Below are 24,031 nucleotides of genomic sequence, written 5' to 3'. Positions count from 1 at the left end.
AATACAAAAAATTAGCTAGGCATGGTGGTACATGACTGTAGTCCCAGCTACTCAGGAGGCCGAGGCGGGAGGATCGCTTGAACCCAGGAGGTTGAGGCTGCAGTGAGCCATGATCACACCACTGCACTCCAGCCTGGGTGACAGAGTGAGACCCTGTCTTAAAAAAAAAAAAAGATACTGCCTTTCCATGTTTAATCCTGTGGGTAAGGGTGGTTGCTGGTAACAGACAAACAAAGGGGCCCTTGCTACTCAAAATGCTATCAGTGCTACTCAGGAGGCTGAGGCAGGAGAACTGCTCGAACCCTGGAGGCAGAGGTTGCAGTGAGCTGAGATCATACCACTGCACTCCAGCCTGGGTGACAGTGTGAGACTCTGTCTCAGGAAAAAAGAAAAAAGCAATCAGTGGCTGGGTGCAGTGGCTCATGTCTGGGATCCCAGCGCTTTGAGAGGCCAAGCAGAAGGCTTGCTTGAGGCCAGTTCAGGACCAGCCTGGGCAACAGTGAGACCTCATTTCTTCATACAAAAAAACTTAGCTGGTTGTGGTGGAGCACACCTGTAGTCCTAGCTACTTAGGAGGCTGAGACAGGAAGATCACAAGCTCAGGTGTTCAAGGCTGTGGTGAGATATGATTGCACCACTGCACTCCAGCCTGGACAAGCAAGTGAGACCCCATCTTGTTAAAAAAAAAAAAAAAGCAAAAAATCTGGGCTGGTGGCACACACCTGTAATTGCAGAACTTTGGGAGGCTGAGGCAAGAAGACTGCTTGAGCCCAGGAATTCAAATAAAGCCTCAGTAGCATAGTGACACCTCATTTCTACAAATAATTTTTTTTGAATTAGCTAGGTATGGTAGGTGTGCACCTGTAGTCCCAGCTACTCGGGTGGCTGAGGTGGGAGGGTCACTTGAACCCAGGGAGGCTGAGGCTGCAGTGAGCTATGATGGCACCACTACAGCACTCTAGCCTGGGCAACAAAGTGAGACTCTGTCCTGAGTCAAAGAAAAAAGAAAAATCACATTAAAATGCAGATTTCTAGGCCACCTGTGACCTCCTGCATTGAACAGGATCTCCAGCTGAGTCATGTAGACATTGATGTTTAAGAAGGACTGACAAAGCATTCTGGTCCTTTTAGGGAATTTTTTGATAAACTGGAGAAAGGGCGTTACGTGTTACGATAAAACCAGGAAACTGATTCACTATTGTTGAAAGAGTGCATTGACTATTTGAGCTGAAATGCACTTTGCACCTTGAGAGTTTGTTTGGAGGTTCTAGCAGGGGAGCGCGGCTACTTGTGTACCCTTGATGGAAGACCGGTCTTCCTCTCTCGGGGATGGTCATCCTCTTTGACCGAGTACGCAGCCTCAGGAGGGACACACGTGGAGCGGTGAGGGAGGAAGGAGACACCCGCCTAGCCAACCAGATCAGCCAAATCAACTCTGGTGATCAATGGGGGTGACAGCTGTTGCAGCCAGATTGCCCTCACATCCTGAAATGCACTTTGGAAGGCTTTGAATCCTATTCCCTTTACAGACGAGGAAACTGAGGTCCGGAGAGATTAAGCATTTGCCCCAGGCCACAGAGACGGTGTTCTGGTTGTGTGTTGTGTAAAAGCCACCCCAAAACTTAATGACTTCAAACAACAACAATTTCTTGAGCTCATGGATTCTGTAGTTCAGGCAGAGCCTGGCAGAGAAAGCTTGTCTCTACTCCACGCAGGGTCAACTTGGGCAGCTCAGCTGGGGCCGCAGGATCCACTTCCCAGACAGTGCTCTCATGTGGCTGCAAAGTGCTGCCGGCTATTGGCTGGGATCTCAGCCAGGGAGGGCTGGGAACCTTGATCCTTGTCCAGGTGGCCTCTGCATGGGCTGCTTGGTGTCTGGGCTTCTTTTTTTTAGAGACAGGGTCTTGCTCTGTTGCCCAGGCTGGAGTGCAGTGGTGCAATCACGGCTCACTGCAGCCTCAACCTCCCAGGCTCAAGTGATCCCCTGCCTCAGCCTCCTAAGTAGCTGGGACTACAGGTGTGTATCACCATACCCAGATAATTTTTTTCTTTTCTTTTTTTTTTTTTTTTTTTTACAGATTGGGTCTTGCTATGTTGCCCAGGCTGGTCTCAAACTCCTAAGCTCAAGTGATCCTCCCACCTCAGCCTCCCAAAGTGCTGGGATTACAGGCACGAGCCACCATGCCCAGGCATGTCTGGGCTTTAAGAGTGAGTGTCCCAGGACACAGACAATGAAAGCTATGTATATATTTTTTTTTCTTTTTTTTTTTTTTTTTTTTTGAGACAGAGTCTCACTCTGTCACCCAGACTGGAGTGTGGTGGTGTGATCTTGGCTCACTGCAACCTCCGCCTCCTGGGTTCAAGTAATTCTCCTGCCTCAGCCTCCAGAGTAGCTGGGATTACAGGCATGAGCCACCACACCCTGCTAATTTTTGTATTTTTAGTAGAGATGGGGTTTCACCATGTTGGCCACGCTTGTCTCAAACTCTTGACCTCAGGTGATCCGCCCACCTTGGCCTCCCAAAGTGCTGGGATTATAGATGTGAGCCACCACGCCCGACCAGGAAGCTGCAGTTTCTTAGAGCCTCAGTCCAGACACTGGTACAGTATCACTTCCAGCTTTTTCTGTAGGTCAAGCAGTTACAGAGCTCGGGTCCAAGGGGTGGGGACACAAGCCCCACCTAACAATGGGAAGAGTGGCAGAGAATTTGGGGGTCAGGTTTTAAAATTGCCACAGATAGACTTTAAGAGAAATGGGATCTAAACATAGATTTTCCAGCACAGAGCTCATTCTGCCATCCCAAGTTCAACCTCCCCACTTAATCTTTCCTTGGGGGAAAGAATTAGACCCTGTCAGCTTGATTCTGCATAAAAATAAAAAGACGTCCATCTTTTCACTGTAGAATGTGAGCTGAGAGCCCAGGGCCCAGACCACCATCCTGTCCCCAGAGCCCCTGGGAGCTGCCGGGTGGGGTGTCTCAGTTCTGGGCAGCTTGTTGTTTTTTTCTCAGCACGGAGGTGGTAGCAGCCGCTGCTGTCCCTGCTGTGGGCCTGAACATCTCAGGACTGCCTCTCAGCTAAGTCAAGCCCACAAGAAGACTTAGAACTGAGCCATGCCTAGGGCCACTCACCCGCAACCACCAGCCTCCATCCTCGCCCTGCCTCCCCTGTGGGCTGAGCTGAAGGGAGTTTCAGGATGACCCCGGCTTTCCCTCTCCTAAAAAATGGTGCCCTGTCCATCTGCACCATCTGAGGTTCTCATTTGAGATTTGTTGGGGTGGATAGGGGAGGGCAGGCATTTTTGCTTGTTGTTTGCTTTGAATCCGGCCAGCTCCAACGAGCCTTTATCGGAGCTGGGATCTGAGCTCCACACCACCTGTCCAGAGCAACATCTGCCATCCCGGACTGCGTCATCATTTGCGTGCCCCCGCAAAGCAGTCTCTGAGATGAGGGTTTGAATGCAACTAGTTCATCTGGGAGTTGCCGGGGATGAGGATCTTGGGGTGGGGAAGTGGGACAGCGTCGAGGGGCAGCTGATAAAGGGAATGTTATGGAGCCTGTCACTACGGTGAATGACAGGGACTCCATCCCATAGGGAGGCTGGGCAGATGGGCAGAACTCACACCCAGGGATTCCTCCTGAGACCGAGGTGCCTGGGGGGTTATTCAACCCAAACACCCTTAATTGTTACACTCTGGGCTTGGTGGTCTAAGATAGTCCCGGAAGGACAGGTGCGGTGGCTCATGCCTGTAATCCCAGCGCTTGGGAGGCTGAGGTGGGCAGATCACTTGAGGTCAGGAGTTCAAGACCAGCCTGGCCAATACAGGGAAACCCTGTTGCTACTAAAAATATAAAAATTAGCCAGGCGTGGTAGTGCACGCCTGTAATCTCAGCTACTTGGGAGGCTGAGGCAAGAGAATTGCTTGAACCCAGGAGGTGGAGGTTGCAGTGAGCTGAGATTGTGCCACTGCACTCCAGACGGGGCAACAGAGCAAGACTCTGCCTCAAAAAAAAAAACAGTTGAAAGAAAGGCCTCAGGCACAGAGCTGGGAATAGTGGCAGTAAGTCTGCTGGTGTCACTTTATTCCCTGTTTTTCTTTGTGACAAAACCAGGCAGTGGCAGCTTTGGGTGTGGGTGGGGTTGGGGGGAGCTGGCTAGAACGTCACGTCCACAGGATTAGACAGACATCTGCCGTCACGTCCACAGGATTAGACAGACATCTGCAGAGTGCCTTGATGACTGAGGCCCTCCTGGTGACAAGACAGGTCTGCTGGTTTCCAGGGCAAATTGCCAAGTGAAGGAGGCCAAAAAGCACAATCCCATGTGACAAGTGCGAGTCTGAAAGTTGCAGCTTGGGAGCGGTGGAGGAAGCAGGCATGGAACTGCCATGGAGTTTAGGCAACAGTGGCCCTGAGCCCTAAGGGGTGTGCCTTGTACATGGACATGATGGGAAGGGTGTTCCCGGTGCATGGAACAACATGGGCGTGTGCGCAGAGGCTGGGAAATGTGAGGTCATTCGATGTGGCCGCTGTTTGGTCTCTGTGCCTATCCCAGCGATGGTGTCACTGCACAGGGAAGAATGCAGATTCTCACCCTCTGCAACTGTTCCTCAAGCTTTAGAATTACAGCAGTTCAGAGGAAGAAATTCCAGAAAACACGTGGAGCAATTGCAAAATTGCCGGAAACGCTGTCTTAAAGGACTGTTCATTTGGGTGTTGTCAAGTCAAGCTTCCTTTCTTAAAAAAAGTCCACTTTGGTTCACACATCCCATCAGGATGGGGAGGGACAGCAGGCTTGGTTACTGTGATGGACTGAATGGTGTCCCCCAAATTCACATGTTGAAGCCCTAACTCCCAACGTGATTGTATTTGGAGATGGGGCCTTTAAGCAGGGAGTGATTGGTTTTTCTTTTTAGTTATTGTTTCTCTTTTTTGGAAATTTTAGATTTTGGGGGTACATGTGCAGCTTCGTGTGTGACATAGGGACATTGCATAATGCTCAGGTTTGGAATTCTACTGAACCCATCACCCAAATAGTGAACATCAAATAGGTCGTTATATTAGTCTGTTCTCATGTTGCTAAGAAGAAATACCCAAGACTGGGTAATTTATAAAGAAAGGAAGTTTAATTGACTCACAGATCCCCATGGCTGGAGAGGCGTCAGGAAACTTACAGTCATGGCAGAAGGCACCTCTTCACATGGCGGCAGGAGAGAGAATGAGTGCAAGCAGGGGAAATGCCAGATGCTTATAAACCATCAGATCTCGTGAGAACTCACTCACTGTCAGGAGAACAGCATGGTGGAAACTATCCCTGTAATTCAATTACCACCACCTGGTCCCGCCCTTGACACAAGGGGATTATTACAATTCAAGGTGAGATTTGGGTGGGGACACAGAGGCAAACCGTATCAATCAGTAGTTTTTCAACCCTTGCCCACTTCCTTCCCTCCCTGATTTTGCAGACCCCAGTGTGTGTTGTTCCCATCTTTATGTCCATGTGTTCTCCTCATTCAGCTCCCACTTATAAGTGAGAACATGCAGTATTTGGTTTTCTGTTCATCTGTTAATTCACTTAGGATTATGGCCTCCAGCTGTATCCATGTTGCTGCAAAGGACACGATTTTGTTCCTTTTTATGGCTGTGTGGTATTCCATGGTGTATATATGCCACATTTTCTTTATCCAATCCACCGTTGATGGGCACCTAGATTGATTCCATCTTTGCTTTGTGACTAGCACTGCCATGAACATAAGGGCGTGGGTATCTTTTTAGTACAATGATTCGTTTTCCTTTGTGTAGACACCCAGTAGTGGGATTGCTGGGTCAAATGGTAGCTCAATTTTTATTTATTTGAGGAATCTTAAGGAGGCAATTTTAAATAAGACCATGAGGGTGGGGACCTGATCCCACAGCACTGGTGTCCTTGTAAGAAGAGGAAGAGACACCAGGTTCACGTGCATGGAAGTAAAGGCCATTTGAGGACACAGCCAGGAGGTGGCCACCTGCAAGGAAGGTAGAAGAGCCTCACCAGAAACCAACCCTGCTGGCACCTTGATCTCAGACTTCCAGTGTCCAGCACTGTGAGAAAGTGAATTTCTCTTGCTTAGGCCACCCAGTCTGTGGTATTCTGTTAAGGCAGGCTGAGCAGACCAGCACTGTTACCAACAGATAACCAAACGCTTTTAACGGGGCATCTTCAAATGTTTTTGAAGACTTCTGAGCCGCTGTCTGGCAAGGCAGTCCTGTGTACAGCCCATTCCAGTTCAAGCCTCTAAATGCATCTTTTCTCATCTGTAAACGGCGCTACGTTTTGAGGCCCCCTTTTCCAGAAATGATGTACTCCACTCTCCCCAACGCACACACAGATCCCTGGAGCTTGCAACTCCTCTGTTAGGAATAGCTATTTTCACTGTTCAGAACAGGTGTTCGTAGAAAAGGTGACACCTTCAACGCAGCCAGGCACTGAAACCCTAGCGGGAGGATTTAGAGGCCACCAGCCCTGCCTTGGGGTCAGACATGCATGAGTGAATGGGGCTGGGCCAGTCCCTGCTATGTGAGCTTGGGCAGGAATCCAGGGCTCAGGGCGTGACTATGAACAGGAACGCCTGCGTCCCAGGTGAGGCGTTCCATCTGGAGAAGGCAGCTGCTCACCGTGCGTGTCGGCTCTTCGTGCCATTCCTAAAAGCAGAGTTTGATGGGACACGATTTTTTAAAATATAGGAACCGTGAGCATTTGGCGAGCTAGAAGGGAGACAGCTCCAGACAAGAGGAGGCAGGGGCGGGAGCTTTGCAGGGTGCGGCAGGGACAGGTTTACCAAGAGCCGGTTCTGCGTGAAAACCCACGGGACGTTTCCCCTGCTGAGGAAAGGTTAATTCTTCTGCAGAGAAAGCCACATGGCCCAGACTCCTTGGTGCAGGAAAAGCGAAGGCAATTAAAAGCAGCTCCGACCCGGATCACAGGGCCCACCTTCTGCTGCGTCCCTGGATATGAGCTTTCCTCTGGCGAGTCACCCGCCTCTCTTTCCCGTAGACTTCGCACGTGTCACGGGTGTGTTCTCAAAGCTTTTCGGGGCCTTCAAATTTAGCAATGCCTCTGGATGGATCAGATGCCAGGGTGGGGTCACTAGAAATGCACTTTCTTCCCAAGAACCCCCAGAAATGCCTTCTCCATTCCTCCTCTGGTGGGATCATGGCCCCGCACAGACACACATCGTGCTCTTTCAAATTCTAATTCATGAGCTGCTTTCCATGGCCTGGGCCTCCATGTCCCAAACCCACACGTGGGCTGTTGAAGGCCCCTTTGAAGATCCAGGCCCTGTGCTGTATTTTCACCTTCACTGAAACTTGCCTGTACTTTGGCCAGAGCATGGACTGCAGTGGAGGAAATAATGTCTCCCAGATTTCCTGCCCACCTGGAACCTCAGAGTGTGGCCTAACTTGGAAATGGGGTCTCATGCACATGGGGTTAGTTAAGTTAAAAACAGATTATACTGGATAAGGAGGTGGGGGCTGAATCTAATGACTGGCCTCCTTATAAAAAGGAGAACGAGAGGAGAGAGACAGACACACTGGCCAGACCTGGTGGCTCACACCTGTAATCAAAACACTTTGGGAGGCCAAGATGGGAGGGTCACTTGAGCCCAGGAGTTCAAGATCAGCCTGAGAAACACAGCAAGACCCCATCTCTACCCCCCACACAAAAGTTTTTAATTAGCTGGGCATGGTGGCATGCACCTGTAGTCTCAGCTTCTCAGGAGGCTGAGGTGAGAGGATCACTTGAGCCTGGGAGGTCAAGGCTGCAATGACCCGTCTTTGTGCCATTGCACTCCAGCTGGACAACAGAGTGAGACCCTGTCTCTGAATAAATAAATATTTTTTTAAAAAGAAATAAAAAGAAGAGAGGCTGTGCAGAGATGCACAGGGAAAGCCATGTGATGACGGAGGCAGAGATTGGAGTGAGGTATCTACAAGTCAAGAAATGCCAGGGATCTTCAGAAATCACTAGAATCTGGGAAAGAGGCTTGGAAAAAACTCTCCCTCTGAGCTTCCAGAAGAAGCCCATCTGGCCGACACCCTGATTTTGGACTTCTGGCCTCCAGAACTGGGAGAGAATACATTTCCATTGTTTTAAGCTGCTAAATTTGTGATAATTTTTTACTGCAGCTCTAGGAAACAGACACAGATGTCGTCTAACTTAGCCATCCCCCATCACCTGTGTGCATGGGGATCGCAGGTGCAAACAACACCAAGGGCCCATTGGGACCTGGTTTATTCCCGGAGTATCTGCTGGAATTCTACCCCTCTCCCCAGGCCCACTGAGCTATCATTTCAGATTTCAAGGGTGTATGCTTGTGTATAGCAGCACAATTCAAAATTGCAAAAATATGGAACCAGCCCAAATGCCCATCAGTCAACATGTGGATAAAGAAACTGTGGTATATCTATACGATGGAATACTACTCAGCCATAAAAAGGCATGAATTAGTGGCATTTGCAGGGCCCTGGATGAGATTGGAGACTATTATTCTAAGTGAAGTAACTCAGGAATGGAAAACCAAACATCGTATGTTCTGGCTCATAAGTGGGAGTTAAGCTAAGAGGATGCAAAGGCATAAGAATGACACAGTGGATTTGGGGAACTTAGTGGGGAAAGGGTGGGATGGGGAGAGGGATAAAGGATTACATATTGGGTTCAGTGTATACTGCTTGGGTGATGGGTTCACCAAAATCTCACAAATCACCACTAAAGAACTTACTCATGTAACCCAATACCACCCGTACCCCCAAAAACCTATGGACATAAAAAATGAAAATTAAAAATTAAATAAAAGATTTCAGAGGTGTGAAAGCACAGTATTGTATTGGAGGGATCACTTCAGATCCATTCTCATTTCTTTTTTCCAAATTGAGATATAATTTGTATGCCGCGAAATGCACAGATCTTAAGTGCACGGTAGATAGTTCAACCGTTTTTGACGAACGTAACCCATAATCCTTCAAGATACAGAACATCTTCAGTGCTCTCAAGAGTTTCCTCATGCCCCTCCTGCTCAGTTTCCATCCTTCCCACCAGAAGCTGTTGGGACAATCACTGTTCTGATTTCTTTCACGTTGGGTAGCTTTGTCTGTCCGGGGGCTTCACATACCTGGAATCACACAGTATGTACCTTTTTGTGTCTGGTTTCTTTCACTCTGCGTGTTTTCAGATTCTTCCACGTTGTTGCATGTCTCTTTCCTGTTTATTTTTATTACCACAATTTGTTTATCCTTCCTCCTGTTGGGTAACTGGGGTGGTTTCCAGCTTGAGGCTATTATGAATGAAGTTGTTATCAGTTTAACCACACACAAGTCTTTGTGTGGACATGTTTTCATTTTCCTTGAGTAAATACATAGGGGTCCTGGGTCCTAGAACCCTAGGTATTTGCTAAGTCATCAGAATAGGTATATATTTAATTTACCAAACCATTTTCTAAAGTGGTTGTCCTATTTTACACCCTCACCAGCTATGTATGAGAGTTCCAGGCCAGGCATGGTGGCTTATGCCTGTAATCCCAGCACTTTCTGAGAGGCCGAGGCAGGAGGATTGCCTGAGCTCAGCCTGGGCCAACATGGTGAAACCCTGTCTCTACAAAAAATACAAAAATTAGCTGGGTGTGGTGATGTGTGCCTGTAATCCCAGCTACTTGGGAGGCTGAGGCAGGAAGATCGCTTGAGCCAAGAGTCTGAGGCTGCAGTGAACTATGATTGCACCACTGCACTCCAGCCTGGACAACACAGCACAACCCTGTCTCAAAAAAAATAAATAAATAAAAACAAAAAAACAAACAAACAACAACAAAAAAAAACACCAAAAACCAATATTAAGGAATCTTCCAATCAATGAACATGATATATCTCTCTGTTTGACTTAGGGCTTTCTTAATTTTTCTTAGCAATGCTTTGTAGTTCTTGGTGCAGACACTTTACAAAGCTTTCCTTATCTTAAATCCTACGTGTGTTATGTTTCTGGATATTAGGGTTTTTGGCTTTTGTATATTGACTTTCTGTGGCTTTGCTAATTTAGCAAATAATTATTAATCATTGTTAATTGAATATTAATTCTAGCAGATTTTTCTGTAGATTACTTTGGATTTCTTTTAGACAATCATGTTTTCTGCAAATAATGGCAGGTTTACCTCTTCCTTTCCAGTCTTCGTCCTTTTTATTTTCTGTCTTATTGGATTAACTAGAAACTTCAATACAATGTTGAATAGAAGTGGTCAGTGTGAATATCCTTGCCTTGGTCCCAGTCTTTGGGGAACAGTCCCTTCTATTCTAATTTGTGGAAGTTTTTAATATGAATGGATGCTGAAATTTGCCCAATGACTTTTCTGCATAGATTGAAGTAATCAGATGATTTTTCCCTTCTTTATTCTCTTAATATGGTGATGCACATTGGTTGATTTATTTTTTTTTCTTTGAGATGGAGTCTCGCTCTGTTGCCTAGGCTGGAGTGCAGTGGCACGATCTTGGCTCACTGCAACCACTGCCTCCCAGATTCAAGCAATTCTCCTGCCTCAGCCTCCTGAGTAGCTGGGATTACAGGGGCCCGCCACCACGCCTGGCTAATTTTTGTACTTTTAGTAGATGCAGGGGGTTTCACCGTGTTGGTCAGGCTGGTCTCGAACTCCTGACCTCTGCCTGCCTCGGCCTCCCAAAGTGCTGGGATTACAGGCATGAGCCACTGTGCCTGGCCACATTGGTAGATTTTTTAATGTTGAATGGACTAGCATTTCTGGAATAAATCTCACTTGCTCATGATGTGTTATCCTCTCTCTATATTTTTGAAGTTATTGCTAATCCCATTAAGGATTTTCGTATCTATGTTCATGAAGTATGCTGGTTCCTAGTTTTCTATTCCTGTAATGTTTTTTGGTTGATTCCAGAATCAGCATAATATTGGCCACATAAAATGGGTGGGAAGTGTTGCTTTTTCCTCTGTTTTCTGAAAGTATTTATGTAAGATTTGTGTTATTTCTTCCTTAAACGTTTGACAGAATTCACCAGTGAAGCTGTATGAGTCTGGAATTTTCTTTGTGGGAGAGTTTCTGATAATGACTTCAACTTTTCCAATAGATATAGGGCTAATTCAGACTGTCTATTTCTTCTTAAGTCAATTTTGGGAATGTATATCTTTTGAGTAATTTCTGTTCTTATCATTCATATTATAGAATTGTGGGCATAATGTTTTTAAAACAATATTCCTAATATATTCTTAATGTCTGTTGCACTGGTAGTGATAGCTCCTCTTTCATTCCTGATATTGGTCATTTTGTTTTTTTTCTTTTGTTTTTTTTTTTTTTTTTTTGAGACAGAGTCGCACTCTGTCACCCAGGCTGGAGTGCAGTGGCGCGATCTCGGCTCACTACAACCTCTGCCTCCCAGGTTCAAGCAATTCTTCTGCCTCAGCCTCCTGAGTAGCTGGGATTACAGGCATGTGCCACCACGCTCAACTAATTTTTGTATTTTTAGTAGAGACAGGGTTTCACCATGTTGGTCAGGCTGGTCCCGAACCCCTGACCTCGTGATCCACCCACCTCAGCCTCCCAAAGTGCTGGGATTACAGGTGTGAGCCACCGCGCCAGGCCTGTTTTTTCTCTTTTTTTCTTAGTGTATAGCTAGAGGTTTATCCATTTTGTTGCTCTTTTTAAAGACCCAGCTTTTGGTTTTCTAAACTGTTTTTAAGCTTTCTAACTTACTGTTTTTCACTCTTATCTTTATTTTCATTATCTTCTTTCCTCTTCTTTCTTTCTTTTGTTTTTTTTCTGGGGGTTTTGTTGTTGTTGTTGTTGTTGTTGTTTTATTTTGTTTTGAGACAGGGTCTCACTGTCACCCAGGCTGGATTGCAGTGGTGCAATCATAGCTCACTGCAGCCTCAAGCTCCTGGGCTCAAGTGATCATCCCACCTCATTCTCTCAAGTACCTGAGACCACAGGTGCACACCACCTTTTATTTTTATTTTTATAGCAATGAGGTCTCACTAAGCTGCCCAGGCTGGTCTTAAACTCCTGGCATCAAGTGATCCTCCTGCCTCAGCCTCCCAAGGTGCTGAGATTACAGGCGTGAACCACCACTCCCAGCCTGGCTTCTTAATGCAGAAACTTAGATCGTTAATTTTAAATTATTCTTCTTTTCTGATACGATCATTTAAAGTTATAAAGTCCTCCCTAAGCATTGCTTTAGCAGCATTCCACACATTTTGATGTTTTGTTTTTATTTCCATTCAGTTCAAAACATCTTCAAAAGTTTCTTTTGCTTTCTTATTTAACCAATGAGTTATTTAGGACTGTGTCATTTCATTTCCAAACATCTAGAAAACTTCTAGGTTCCTTTTTATCATAAGTTTCTACTTTAGTTTCATTGTGTCAGAGAACATACTCTATATAATTTTAGTCCTTTTAAAGTTGAGACTTGTTTTATAGACCAACGAAAGATCTTGGTGAATGTTCCACGTACACTTGAAAAGAGTATGTATGGCTGGATGCAGTAGCTCGCACCTGTAATCCCAGCACTTTGGGAGGCCGAGGCGGGCAAATCACAAGGTCAGGAGTTCGAGACCAGTCTGGCCAAGATGGTGAAACCCTGTCTCTACTAAAAATACAAAAAATTAGCTGGGTGTGGTGGTGGGCACCTGTAATCCCAGCTACTCAGGAGGCTGAGGCAGGAGAATCGCTTGAACCTGGGAGGCGGAGGTTGCAGTGAGCCGAGATGGAGCCACTGCACTCCAGCCCGAGCGACAGTGTGACACTCAGTCTCAAAAAAAAAAGAAGAGTATGTATTCTGCAGCTGTTAATTGTAGTGTTTTAAACATTAATTAGGTCAAGTTGGTTGATACTATTATTCAAATCTTCTATAGCCTTCATTTTTATCTATTGGCTCTAACAATTAGTGAAAAAGACTGTTGAAATCAACAACCATCATTGTAGATTTTGTCCAATTCTCCTTTCAGTTTTATTTCTTTTGGCCTCACATGTTTTGAAGCTTTAGAACTGGTGCATACACATTTAAGATAGTATCTTCTTGATGAATTGACTCTCTTTTCATTATGAAATGTCCCTCTTTATCCCTGGTAATACACCTCTTCCTGAAGTCTACTCTTCTGATATTAATATTGCCATTTCAGTTTTTATGAATAGCGTTTCCATCTTTTTACTGTTACCTTCTCTACATCTTTATGTTTCAAGTGTGCCTGTTATCGACGGCATAGAATTGAATCCTCTTTAATCCACCCCGATCACCTCTGCCTTTTCATTGAAGTGTTCAGTTCTTTAAAAAATAGCCAGGCATGGTGGTGGGTGCCTGTAATCCCAGCTGCTCAGGCGGCTGAGGCACGAGAATCATGTGAACCTGGGAGGCGGAGGTTGCAGTGGACCAAGGTTGGCCATGAGGTGGGGTTTGTGGAGGGTCGGATTCACTAGGCACCCTGTCCCCAAAGAAGACTTCAAGTGCACTGAAAAAACTTATATGAAATATTATCTGATTTTTAAATATTTAACTTGTTTGGGGTTTTTTTAACAGATTTTTTAAAATTTTCTATCACTTTTGGGGTACTAGAGGTTTTTAGTTACATGGACAAATTCTATAGTGCTTCAAACCAAAGTCCTAAAAGACTCAGGCAGGGAGTGAACCGGCAGTCGGTGACCCACATCTCTGTGCACGGGGAGGGGTCAGGCAGGGAGTGAACCAAGAGTCGGGGACCCACGTGTCTGCGCACAGGGAGGGGTGAGTTGGAGTGGCGTTTATCAGTGTGTGTGAGTTGGAGTGGCGTTTATCAGTGTGTGTGAGCGTCACCTGGGGAACCTGTTAAACCGCAGTCTCCGTTCCGAAGGGCTGAGGTGAGGCTCAAAATGCGGCAGGTGAAGCACCTGCTGACGCTGCGGTCGATGGGCGACACTTTGAGTGAGGAATTTGAGGCTGTGAGCAGGGGCTGTGGAGGGCAGTTGCATAGGTGGGGAGTCAGCTCTAAATCCAGTCAATGGGGAGAAGAGAGTTTGATTTACACAAACTCAGCTTACCCGTAACATTTAATCCTGGAAGCCAGCCGCACCTGTTGGTGCTGACAGTGATACCTGAGGGGTTCCGGCTCCAGCATCCCAACAACCTCAGCCATGACCCTAGGAGGGTTCCCTGCAGAGGTGCAGGGAGCAAAACCTCAGCTGTTCCTACTCGTTCAGGAGCTGGGACCCAAATACCTGCAGAATTGCAATACGCTTCTGTTTAAAAAAAAAAAAATCCGGCGAGAAAAAAAATCCCTCAAAAACTCTATTACCTTCTGTCATAAACTTTTTACTAGAATATAATCCTGTGTGCCTTGACCACAGACTAAATCTAAAGTTTTACGTTGCAGGCTCTATCGGGGGGAGCACGGCTCCTTCTCACTTCTGATGAGTATTTGTGTTTTGCAGGGAGGGGTCTGTGTACCAGCTCCTGTGTGCAGTGCACATGCAGGCTGTCTGCACAGGCGTGACCTGTGTGCAGGGAAATGACACATCCCCACACGATCCACACACGCTGGGACTGCAGACCCTGTGTTCCACACACGGACACGCTTGAGTAGATATTAGCGTGATGTCAGCACCGACCAGATGGATTGGGTTTTTCCGAACATGTTTGGGAAATTAACGGTCACATTCTCACTTCAGCTTCCTGAATCATGTTTGAAATAGTCCGTGTCTCCTCCGTAGGACTTCACATAGTAGTGAGTTCTGGATTGGGGATTTAACTCATAAACTCATGCAAGATGATGATTATAAAGTCTCCCGTTTATGGAGCTCCTCCTGTATGCCGGGCATGTTCTTTAGACATTTGTTGAATCATCCCTAAAATCCTGCAAACTATGGGCATTATTATTCCTGCATTATAGGAGGAGAAAATGAAGCCAGGAGTAGTGGGAGGAATAGGGTGGTCCTGGGTTTCATGTGTTCTGTGGAGTATGAAGGAGGAACTATAGGGTTCCTCTGATCTCTTTGGGTTGTGGGCAGAAGGTATCTGGAAGTCACTACCAGGAAGGCTGGCTGGTGGCAAGAAGGACTCCGCACCATCCAGTCCATTGTAAGGCAGAATGGACTATGCTGTGTGCCCCCAGCTCACGCACAGCATTGAGCAGAGGCCCTGGGCACTTTCTGAGCTCCAGTGGCCTTCCCTTAAGCTCCTGTGCCGAGCTGTGTATTATTCCCAGTGCCTCCCTTTTGCTGTGGACAATGTTCCATCAGAGGGTTTTATTATTATTATTATTAAAGACAGGGTCTCGCTCTGTCACCCAGGCTGGAGTGCAGTGACACGATTATGGCTCACTGCTCCTTGAACTCCTGGGCTCAAGTGATCCTCCCACCTTAGCCTCCCGAGTAGCTGGGACCACAGGGGCACGCCACCATGCCTGGCTAATGTTATAAAATCTTTTGTAGGGAGGTCTGACTATGTTGCCCAGGCTGGTCTCGAACTCTCGGGCTCAAGTGATCCTCCTACCTCAGCCTCCCAAATTGCTGAGATTACAGGTGTCAGCTACTGGGCCCAGCCTACCAGAGGGTTTTAAAGAGAAGACAGAAGCTGGGTCTCTGATCTGCAGCAGAGTGTATTAGTCAGAGACATGGAAACAGTAGGATACATAGAGACATATATAAAAGGGGATTTAATTATGGGAATTGGATTACATGACTATGGAGGCCAAGAAGCCCCATGATATGCTCTATGCAAGCTGGAGAATCACAGAAGCCACGGCCGGGCATGGTGGCTCCCACCTATAGTTCCAACACTTCCAGAGGCCAAGGCAGGAGGATCACTTGAGCCTAGGAATTCAAGACCAGCCTGAGCAACATAGGGAGTTCCCATCTCTAAAAAAAATTTAAAAACTTAGCCAAGCATGGTGATGCACACCTGTAGTCCCAGCTACTCGGGAGGCTGAGGCAGGTGAATCACTTGAGTCCAGGAGTTCAAGGCTGCAGTGGGCCATGATCATGACACTGCACTCCAGCCTTGGCAACAGAGCAAGACCCTGTCTCAGAAAAGAAGAAAGGAAGGAAGGGAGGGAGGGAAGGGAGGGAGGGAGGGAGGGAGAGAGAAAGAAAGAAGGAAAGAGAAAGAAAAACGGAGAGGGAAAAAGAAAGAAAGCTAGTATATAATTCAGTCCCAGTTTGAAGGTCTGAAAACAAGGGAGTCCATGGTGTCAGTCCCAGAGTTTGAAGGCCCAGAACCAAGAGCTCCAGTGTCAGAGGACAGGAGAAGACAGATGTCCCAGCTCAAGACGAGAATTTTTCCTTCCTCTGACTGTTTGTTCTATCAGGGGCCCTGGACAGATGGGATGGCGCCCAACCACGTTGGGGAGGGCGGATCTTCTTAACTCAGTCTACTGATTCAAATGCTGAGCTCCTCCACAGACATCCTCACTGACACACCCAGATGTTTTACCAGCTATCTGGGCATCCCTTAGCCCAATCAGGTGGACACATAAAATTAACCAGCACATCCAGTACCCCGCTGCTGTGCCCAGAGCTTCCTGGAGACCCAAGGAAGGGACATCTGAGCTACCTCCAACTCTGCCTGAACGAGCAGCCCCTCCTTGTCCTTCCAGGCCAGAGGCTGCCCCTCTGCAGCGGGGCCCATGGGGCCCTAGAAAGGGCCCAGTGAGGGGCAGCGGGAGAGGAAGGGTTAATCAGGCAGTAGGTTCTGTTGCCTGCAGGTGTTCACATTCCCTCCGCCTCTCCAGGCTGGCTTCCATGGTGACTTCATTAGCAGCAGGCTGCTAATTAAATTTCATATTTATGATCAGAAAATAAAATCATTGGACCTTTTTAAAATAGGATTTTATGAGTTTTGGCTCCAGCAGCTGAATCAGCAGTCAAGGGCCTGCCTGTTTGGAACTACAGCTTCAAGGCGGAGATAAAGAAAACAAATAGTGCCAGGGAGGAGGTGGGATCCTGAGTGCTTGGACAGGCCTAGGCCTGAACTGCTTTGGGGGCCTCAGAAGGACAGACCTGGCTCCACTGGAGGAGCAGCATCAGGAAAGAAGGCTCCTGGCCAGGTGCGGTGGCTCACGCCTGTTATCCCAGCACTTTGGGAGGCCAAGACGGGTGGATCACCTGAGGTTGGGAGTTCGAGACCAGCCTGGCCAACATAGTGAAACCCCGTCTCTACTAAAAATACAAAAATTAGCTGAGCGTGGTGGTGCACGCCTGTCATCTCAGCTACTCAGGAGGCTGAGGTGGGAGAAATTGCTTGAACCCAAGAGGCAGAGGTTGCAGTGAGCCGAGATTGTGCCACTGCACTCTAGCCTGGACAACACAGTAAGATTCCGTCTCAAAAAAAAAAAAAGGAAAGAGGGCTGCCTCCCAGCCCCCTTGTTGAAGCTCAGGAGTCCAGGCTGGGGCTCAAACCCCAAAGCCCCTAAGTCCACATCAGGTCGGCCCCATTTCCAGGGTCACCAGGCTCCTCTGGGGCTGACTTATTGGCAGAACCACCTGTTTTGTATTTTATGTTTCTTGTCATACTAGAAAAATCACTCCTCACCCACAAGCTTAGGCTCCCACCTCCCTGGGCGTGCGTGCCGGAAGCTCTCAGATGCCACTTCCTTTATGTGTGTGACTTAGTTACTGCCGCCTCCTCCAAGGAGTCCCTCTCCTCTGTGGCCTCAGGTGACCCCCTCTTTTCCGTGCTGCTCATGGGGGGACTCAGCTTCTTCTGCCCCATGGCGCTGGTGATCCTTGCCGTGCTCCCTGGAGCAGCCCAGTAGGAACGTTTTCACCCTCTCGCGGGGAAATGGGAATCAAGCCTGAATTCCACCAGCCATGTTTTGGTCTCTCCGATGGGGTGTGTTTAAGAATCCAGTTGGAAGGAACTTTTACCTCCAGGGGATCTGGCCCCACCTTTGAAGGTGTTGACATCTTTTCCCCCTGAAATTGCCAGTCCCATATTGAATCAGCTTCCTTCTGACTCTTTTTGGTGGGTTTCAGGCCTCCCGATATCATCATCACTGTCTCTCCCGCCTAAGCCGGGAAGGATGAGGTCAACGTCCACTCCGCTCCTATGCAAGTGAACACTAGTTTCTCAGCCGTTGCTTCCTTTCCCTGTGCAACAGCACCCAAATCTACTATCGTAGCCAGCTTCCTCCCTATTTCCCAGCCTACATCGATCACAAGAATACTTGCTGTTCCCCTTCGTTTCTTCCAAAAACTTGAGGTGTAATCAGTGAGCTTCCCAGCCTTCCCAGAAAGTGCTAGCGCTGGAATGATCAGAGAGCGGAGGTGTGAGGAGATCATGGTCAGTCCCCGCTGCTCCCCCAATTCTCCATGGCGGCCCTGGCTGGGGGCACCGCGTCTTCCTCCCTCAGACAGTCCTACTCCAGGGCGTTTACTCAAAAGAAATGACAGCACGTCCACATGAAGATCTGTACAGGAAGGTCCCAGGCAAACAGGAAACAACCCACATGTCCAGCGAAAGATACACAAGTCAGGAAAATGTGAGACATTTTCGATGGGATACTGCCCAGTGACAAACAGGAATGCCTGACTGACACCAGCCTCACACGCTGCGTGAAAGCAGCCAGACCCTAAAGAAGATGGATGCCCTAGCTCAAAATGGCAAATTCTTCCTTCCTCTGACTCTCTGTTCTATCAGGGGTCCTCGGCAGATTGGATGGCGCCCTTCCACATTGAGGAGGACGGGTCTTCTTGACCCAGTCCACTGATTCCAATGCTGAGAAACAACCTCAACAACACACCCAGAAATGTTTTACCAGCTATCTGGGCATCCCTTAGCCCAGTCAAGTTGACACAGAAAATTAACCATTGCAGGGAGTACACAGCTGCGGTGCCCAGAGCTTCCTGGAGACCCAAGGAGGGGACGTCTGAGTAGAACAACACATTATTCTACTCTCCTAAGGTTCAAGCAAAGGCAAAGCTGATGGAAATCACAGGAGCGGTTGCCTTTGGGGGCCACAGGGGGATGGAAAGGGCCATGGAGAACTTCTTAGTGGGGGTCACCATGCTCTGTATCACGACTGAGATCTTGGTTGCGTGGGCATCTTCCTAACTCATCGAACTGTGTACTGAAGACCCATGAAGCTCACTGATTACACCTCAATTTTTTGGAAGAAAAGAAGGGAAACAGCGAGTATTCTTGCGATTGGTATAGGCTGGGAAATAGGGAGGAAGCCTGCTAAGATAGTAGATTTGGGTGCTGTTGCACACAGGGCCAGGGCCAGGAAGCAATGGCCGAGAAACTGGTGTTTGCTTATATAGGAGCGGAGGGGACGTTGACAGCTTTGGGGAAGGAATTGATCACCTGCATCCACAGGTCGCTGGGGTGGGCGGTGTTCATGCATTGCCTCCATTCATTCCCACAACTCTGGTTGCCCTCCATTCTCTGGTAAAGACACGATGTTCCAGCCATGATGTTCCAGTCCAAAGTACTTTGGGCTCCACACCCACTAACAAACTTCAAAGAGACAGGGGAAAAGGGTATGCATCATGGGATGCACGCTCATAGAAGAGTGTTCCCTGGAATGTCCAAGGCCCCGCACTTCTGCTGGCCGGTCTTCCTCCTCTGTGGAATTCAGAGGCAGAGGAGGCCAGAGAGGTCCCCTGGGTGAGGTCTGGCGTGGCCCGGGGCCCAGTGGTGAGAGCAGAGCAGAGGTGCGAACAGTGACTGACGACGCTGGGTTCCTGCCCTGGCCCCCCCGCCCCCCCGCCCTCCTGGCCCTGATGACAGGCGCACCCTGTTCCCTGCAGTTTCTGCCTGCCCTGCACAGCCTGAGTCCCTTTCTGCTCTCCGAGCCTCCCCACTCCCATGAGTGGAAAGTCACCCACAGATTCTGCTCAGAACAAAAAAAAAAAGAGGGAAGTAAGGCAGCCCACCCCCAGTCCCCACTTCTGCCCCTGCTAAAAATAGAGGCAGCATCTGAGTGGGGCGTCGGTGTGGGCTTCCGGGGGAGGTGGCTGCTCTCCCACAGCCTTGGTGTTTTCTGGGGAATCAACAGGAGGAGAGAGAATTTGAGAGGAACACGAGGGACCCCCAGGACCCAGCTGGCTCACAACCGCGTGAGTACGTTTCCCAACTGGCCGGTCCCGTAACTGAGGCCCACGGGTGCAGTGCTGGTGAAGCCCTGTCCCTGGGAGGCTGCCATGGGACCCCCTCTCCCCAGCACCTGGCCCCCTTGTCCTGTCTGTGCCCATGTGTTTTCATGGCTTCATGCACACCTCTTTGCATCTCCTAATTTCCTAAACCAGATGTGGAGTCTCAGCAGCAGGTGCTGGGGCGACTATCTCATGCCGTGGCTTGGATTGCACAGAGCTCCATGGATCCAGCCCGTAGACACTCTCCATACATGCCCGGTGACCCACACAGGCCAGGATGCTCCCGTTGTCATGTGGCACTGGGTCTTATTTTCTTCTGACTGGGACAGTGCCAGGGTCCGGGGAGTGGGGCTCAGTGCACAGAGTGTGTCTCAAGGCCTGAGTTGCCCGTGGCCCCCAGCTGGGTGGAGAGGAAGTGTGTACAGGGTCTGTTTCCAAAACGTGGGGCCTTGCAGCCTGGCCCTCCCCAGGTCTGGAAAGGGTTCGTGTTCCCCACCCCTCAACCCCGCAAGCACCTTCCAGACGGTTCCTCTGGGATCTCTTGAGATTGCAAATGCTAAGAAATGAGGCTGTGGCTCGCTGGTGTCCACCGGGGCACCAAAGGCCCAGCCCCTGCCCACAAACACCGGAGGACAAACCAGGCGACTGTGGGACAAGGAGCTTCCCAAAGAGACAGTAGGACTGGGGACCCCAAAGGGGAAGTTCCCCTCCCCCCGGGATCCCTGAAAGGGATCCGAGTAGATTCCTCAGTTCCTGGTGAAACACTCGGGAATTTCTTAAGTCCTGCGGGCTTGAAGACCCTCGGCAGCCCCTTGGTAACTTTTGCTTGCAAGAGACTACAGCCTTTTTGGGGCTTCGCTGACTTAAGTGGTTTGAAAGCATCAGCTGGTCCTCAGAGGCCTCCTTTAAAATGCAAAACAGAATAATAGGCTCTTAGCGTCTCTAGTTCACATACCGCGTAACGTCCGTCTAACAGCCCTGAGTGCAGAGATTTCGGGGTGACCCCCAGCCGTCACTGCCTGGCAGGTGGAGCCCCACCTGCAATATGCTCCTGTCACCTTAAATCCTGGCTTCCTAAGTGGGCTCCTTCATAGCTCCCTGCACACAGGGAAGAAGAGACAGATGATCAGAGAGCAGCCAGTTACCCCCTCTTCGCTGCTAAGGAAACGCATTCCTAACAACCTCACGTCCATACTGATCGACCGTTTCTGGGTGCAGTTTTGACAGGTGCCTTATTTCATTATTGGTGATTGTATCATTTGGCGCAAACGTAAGAAAGACTTCCCTGTTTGCATCTCATTTGTCGTCTTGCACTTACACGGCGGGAGGGTACAGATGATCTCTGAGCCTGCAGAATCCCAGGGTCTTCTCACTGTTGCTGGGGAGCGTATTTCCATCACCACTGTGGTGGGGGAGGCAGAAACCACTGGAAAAATGTGGCCTCATGTTTGCTGGTCTTGGATTGTAGTAGAGAAAGTGCAAAGAAATGGCCACCCTAGGCTCCAAGCCCGACAAATTTATCTAAAGACGTTTTTACACAATAGAGGCATTAACAGAGAGGGTGGGGGCACACCACGAGAGTCTGCCCCCTTAGAAGAAGAAAAATCGGTGCATTTCGAGATGTGTTTGGCTCCTCTTACCTTGCACGGATAGGCGGAAAGTGTGAGTCTGAGTATTTGTAAGTTTCAAGATCACTGATGGGTTGGAAACAGGTGAGCTGGCCTCCGGGAAATTACTCAAGTTCTTGAGCAAGTTGCCTGCAGTCCTGGGAGCTCTCAGGAGAAGGGGTGTGACCAGAGATGGTTGCAGCACCCCCACCCCCTGGCCGGACCGCCCTCTCACTTTCTCAGCCTGCACCCAGTGCCCGCGCCACCCCCACCATCTCCTCCCTCCGAGTTGCCGTTCTTCATTTCTCTTTCCTTTTCTCAGCTCTGCACCTGTGGGTACAACGTAAAACCCTGAGTTCTTGTTCCCTTTTCTGTCACAAGGCCCCTGTCCCGCCGTCCCCTCTTCTCCCACTCACCTCACCCTCTTTCTCCGCCTCTGCTTCTATCTTGTCCTTTCCTTGACCCAGCGTCCTGTAAGTGCAGATCACAATGTCAGGAGATGGAGACCATCCTGGCCAACACGGTGAAACCCCGTCTCTACTAAAAATACAAAAATTAGGGTATGGTGGCAGGTGCCTGTAATCCCAGCTACTCAGGAGGCTGAGGCAGGAGAATCGCTTGAGCCCAGGAGGCAAAGGTTTTAGTGAGCCAAGATCGCGCCACTGCACTCCAGCCTGGCGACAGAGTGAGACTCTGTCTCAGAAAAAAAAAAAAAAAAAAAGGCCAGGCACGGTGGCTTACGCCTGTAATCCCACCACTTTGGGAGGCCGAGGCAAGTGGATCACGAGATCGGGAGATTGAGACCATCCTGGCTAACACGGTGAAACTCCGTCTCTACTAAAAATACAAAAAAATTAGCCAGGCATGGTGGTGCACGCCTGTAATCCCAGCTACTTGGGAGGCTGAGGCGAAAGAATCGCTTGAACCCGGGAGGCAGAGGTTGCAGTGAGCCAAGATCGCGCCACTGCACTCCAGCCTGGCAACAGAGTGAGACTCCATTTCAAAAAAAAAAAAGGCATTCCTGCAATTCCCACGTGGACTGTTGCCTCCCATGACAAGCACACGGCCTCCCTACAGGGCTCAAGTCCCAGCTTCCCCACAACCTGTCTCATCCCTTGGTGTCCCCTCCCCAAGACTGGGAAGTCTCAGGTCTTCACCAGAGATGATCAGAGCTTCCTGCCCAGGCTGTCTGGGGCTTGGAGTCACTGAGGGTTTGGGGCCTAGCCCCTGCTCACCTCGGCTCAAAAAATTGTAGCTGTTTTTATTTTAGTTTAGTTTATTTTTGAGATAGGGTCTTCCTCTGTAACCCAGGCTAGAGTGCAATGGTGTGATCATAGCTCACTGCAGCCTCAAACTCCTGGGTCAAGCAATCCTCCTGCCTCAGTCTCCTGAGTAGCTGAGACTACAGACATACCCCACCACGCCTGCCTAATCTTTCTATTTTTTGCCCAGATGGGGTCTTGCTATATTGCCCAGACTGGTCTCAGACTCCTGGGCTCAAGTAATCCTCCTGCCTCAGCCTCCCAAAGTGCTGGGACTACAGGTGTGAGCCACTGCACCCAGCCTGTTTCTATTTATTTATTGAGGTAAGATTCATATAACATAAAAGTCACCATTTTAAAATCAATAATCTGGTGGCGTCTAGTACATTCACAATGCTATGTAACAACCACCTCTATCCAGCCCCAGGACACTTTCATCACCCCAAAAGGAAACCTCATCCCCATTAATACTCACCCCCTCCTCCATCCCTGCCTCCCCCCAGTCCCTGGTACCCACCAACCTGCCTTCTGACTCTATGGATTTGCCTGTTCTGGGCATTTCATCTAAATGGCATCTTATGATGTGTGGCCTTTTGTGTCTGGCTTCTTTCACTGAGCGTAGTGTCTGCAAGGCTCATCTGCACCACAGCAAGCAGCAATGCTTCTTCATGCCTTTGTATGGATGAATAATATTCCATTCTATGGATAAGATGTCTTTTTTTTTTTTTTGACAGTTTTACTCTGTCACCCAGACTGGAGTGCAATAGTGCAATCTCAGCTCACTACAACCTCCGCCTCCCGGGTTCAAGTGATTCTCCTGCCTCAGCCTCCCAAGTAACTGGAATTACAGGGGCCTGCCACCACGCCCGGCTGATTTTTGTGATTGTTTGTTTGTTTGTTTGAGACGGAGCTTTGCTCTTGTCGCCCAGGCTGGAGTGCAGTGGCGCCATCTCGGCTCACTGCAACCTCTGCCTCCCGGGTTCAAGCAATTCTCCTGCCTCGGCCTCCAGAGTAACTGGGATTACAGACACATGCCACCACGACCAGCTAATTT

At 48.8% G+C, this 24,031-nt stretch overlaps 1 protein-coding gene across 5 annotated transcripts in view; it reads left to right on the top strand.

Annotated features, from left to right (window-relative positions):
- CARD11 (caspase recruitment domain family member 11) overlaps positions 1-24,031 on the top strand; it is a 137,335-nt gene that overhangs the window by 42,802 nt on the left and 70,502 nt on the right. The window contains exon 2 of one of the 5 annotated variants that reach the window (XM_016957037.4): positions 20,012-20,072. The exons of 2 other annotated variants lie outside the window; for them this stretch is intronic. The gene's annotated coding sequence lies outside the window, so the exon portion shown is untranslated. Of the gene's footprint in view, positions 1-19,761; positions 20,077-24,031 lie in introns of those variants that run through there. 2 more of the 5 variants (XM_054687362.2, XM_063815199.1) reach the window with 2 other exon arrangements.

The sequence above is a fragment of the Pan troglodytes genome, chromosome 6 (genome assembly GCF_028858775.2).
Source record: "Pan troglodytes isolate AG18354 chromosome 6, NHGRI_mPanTro3-v2.0_pri, whole genome shotgun sequence".
Taxonomy (NCBI): Eukaryota; Metazoa; Chordata; class Mammalia; order Primates; family Hominidae; genus Pan; species Pan troglodytes.
Note: the sequence above shows the minus strand (reverse complement) of the source record. Positions and strands in the feature narration are given on the sequence as shown.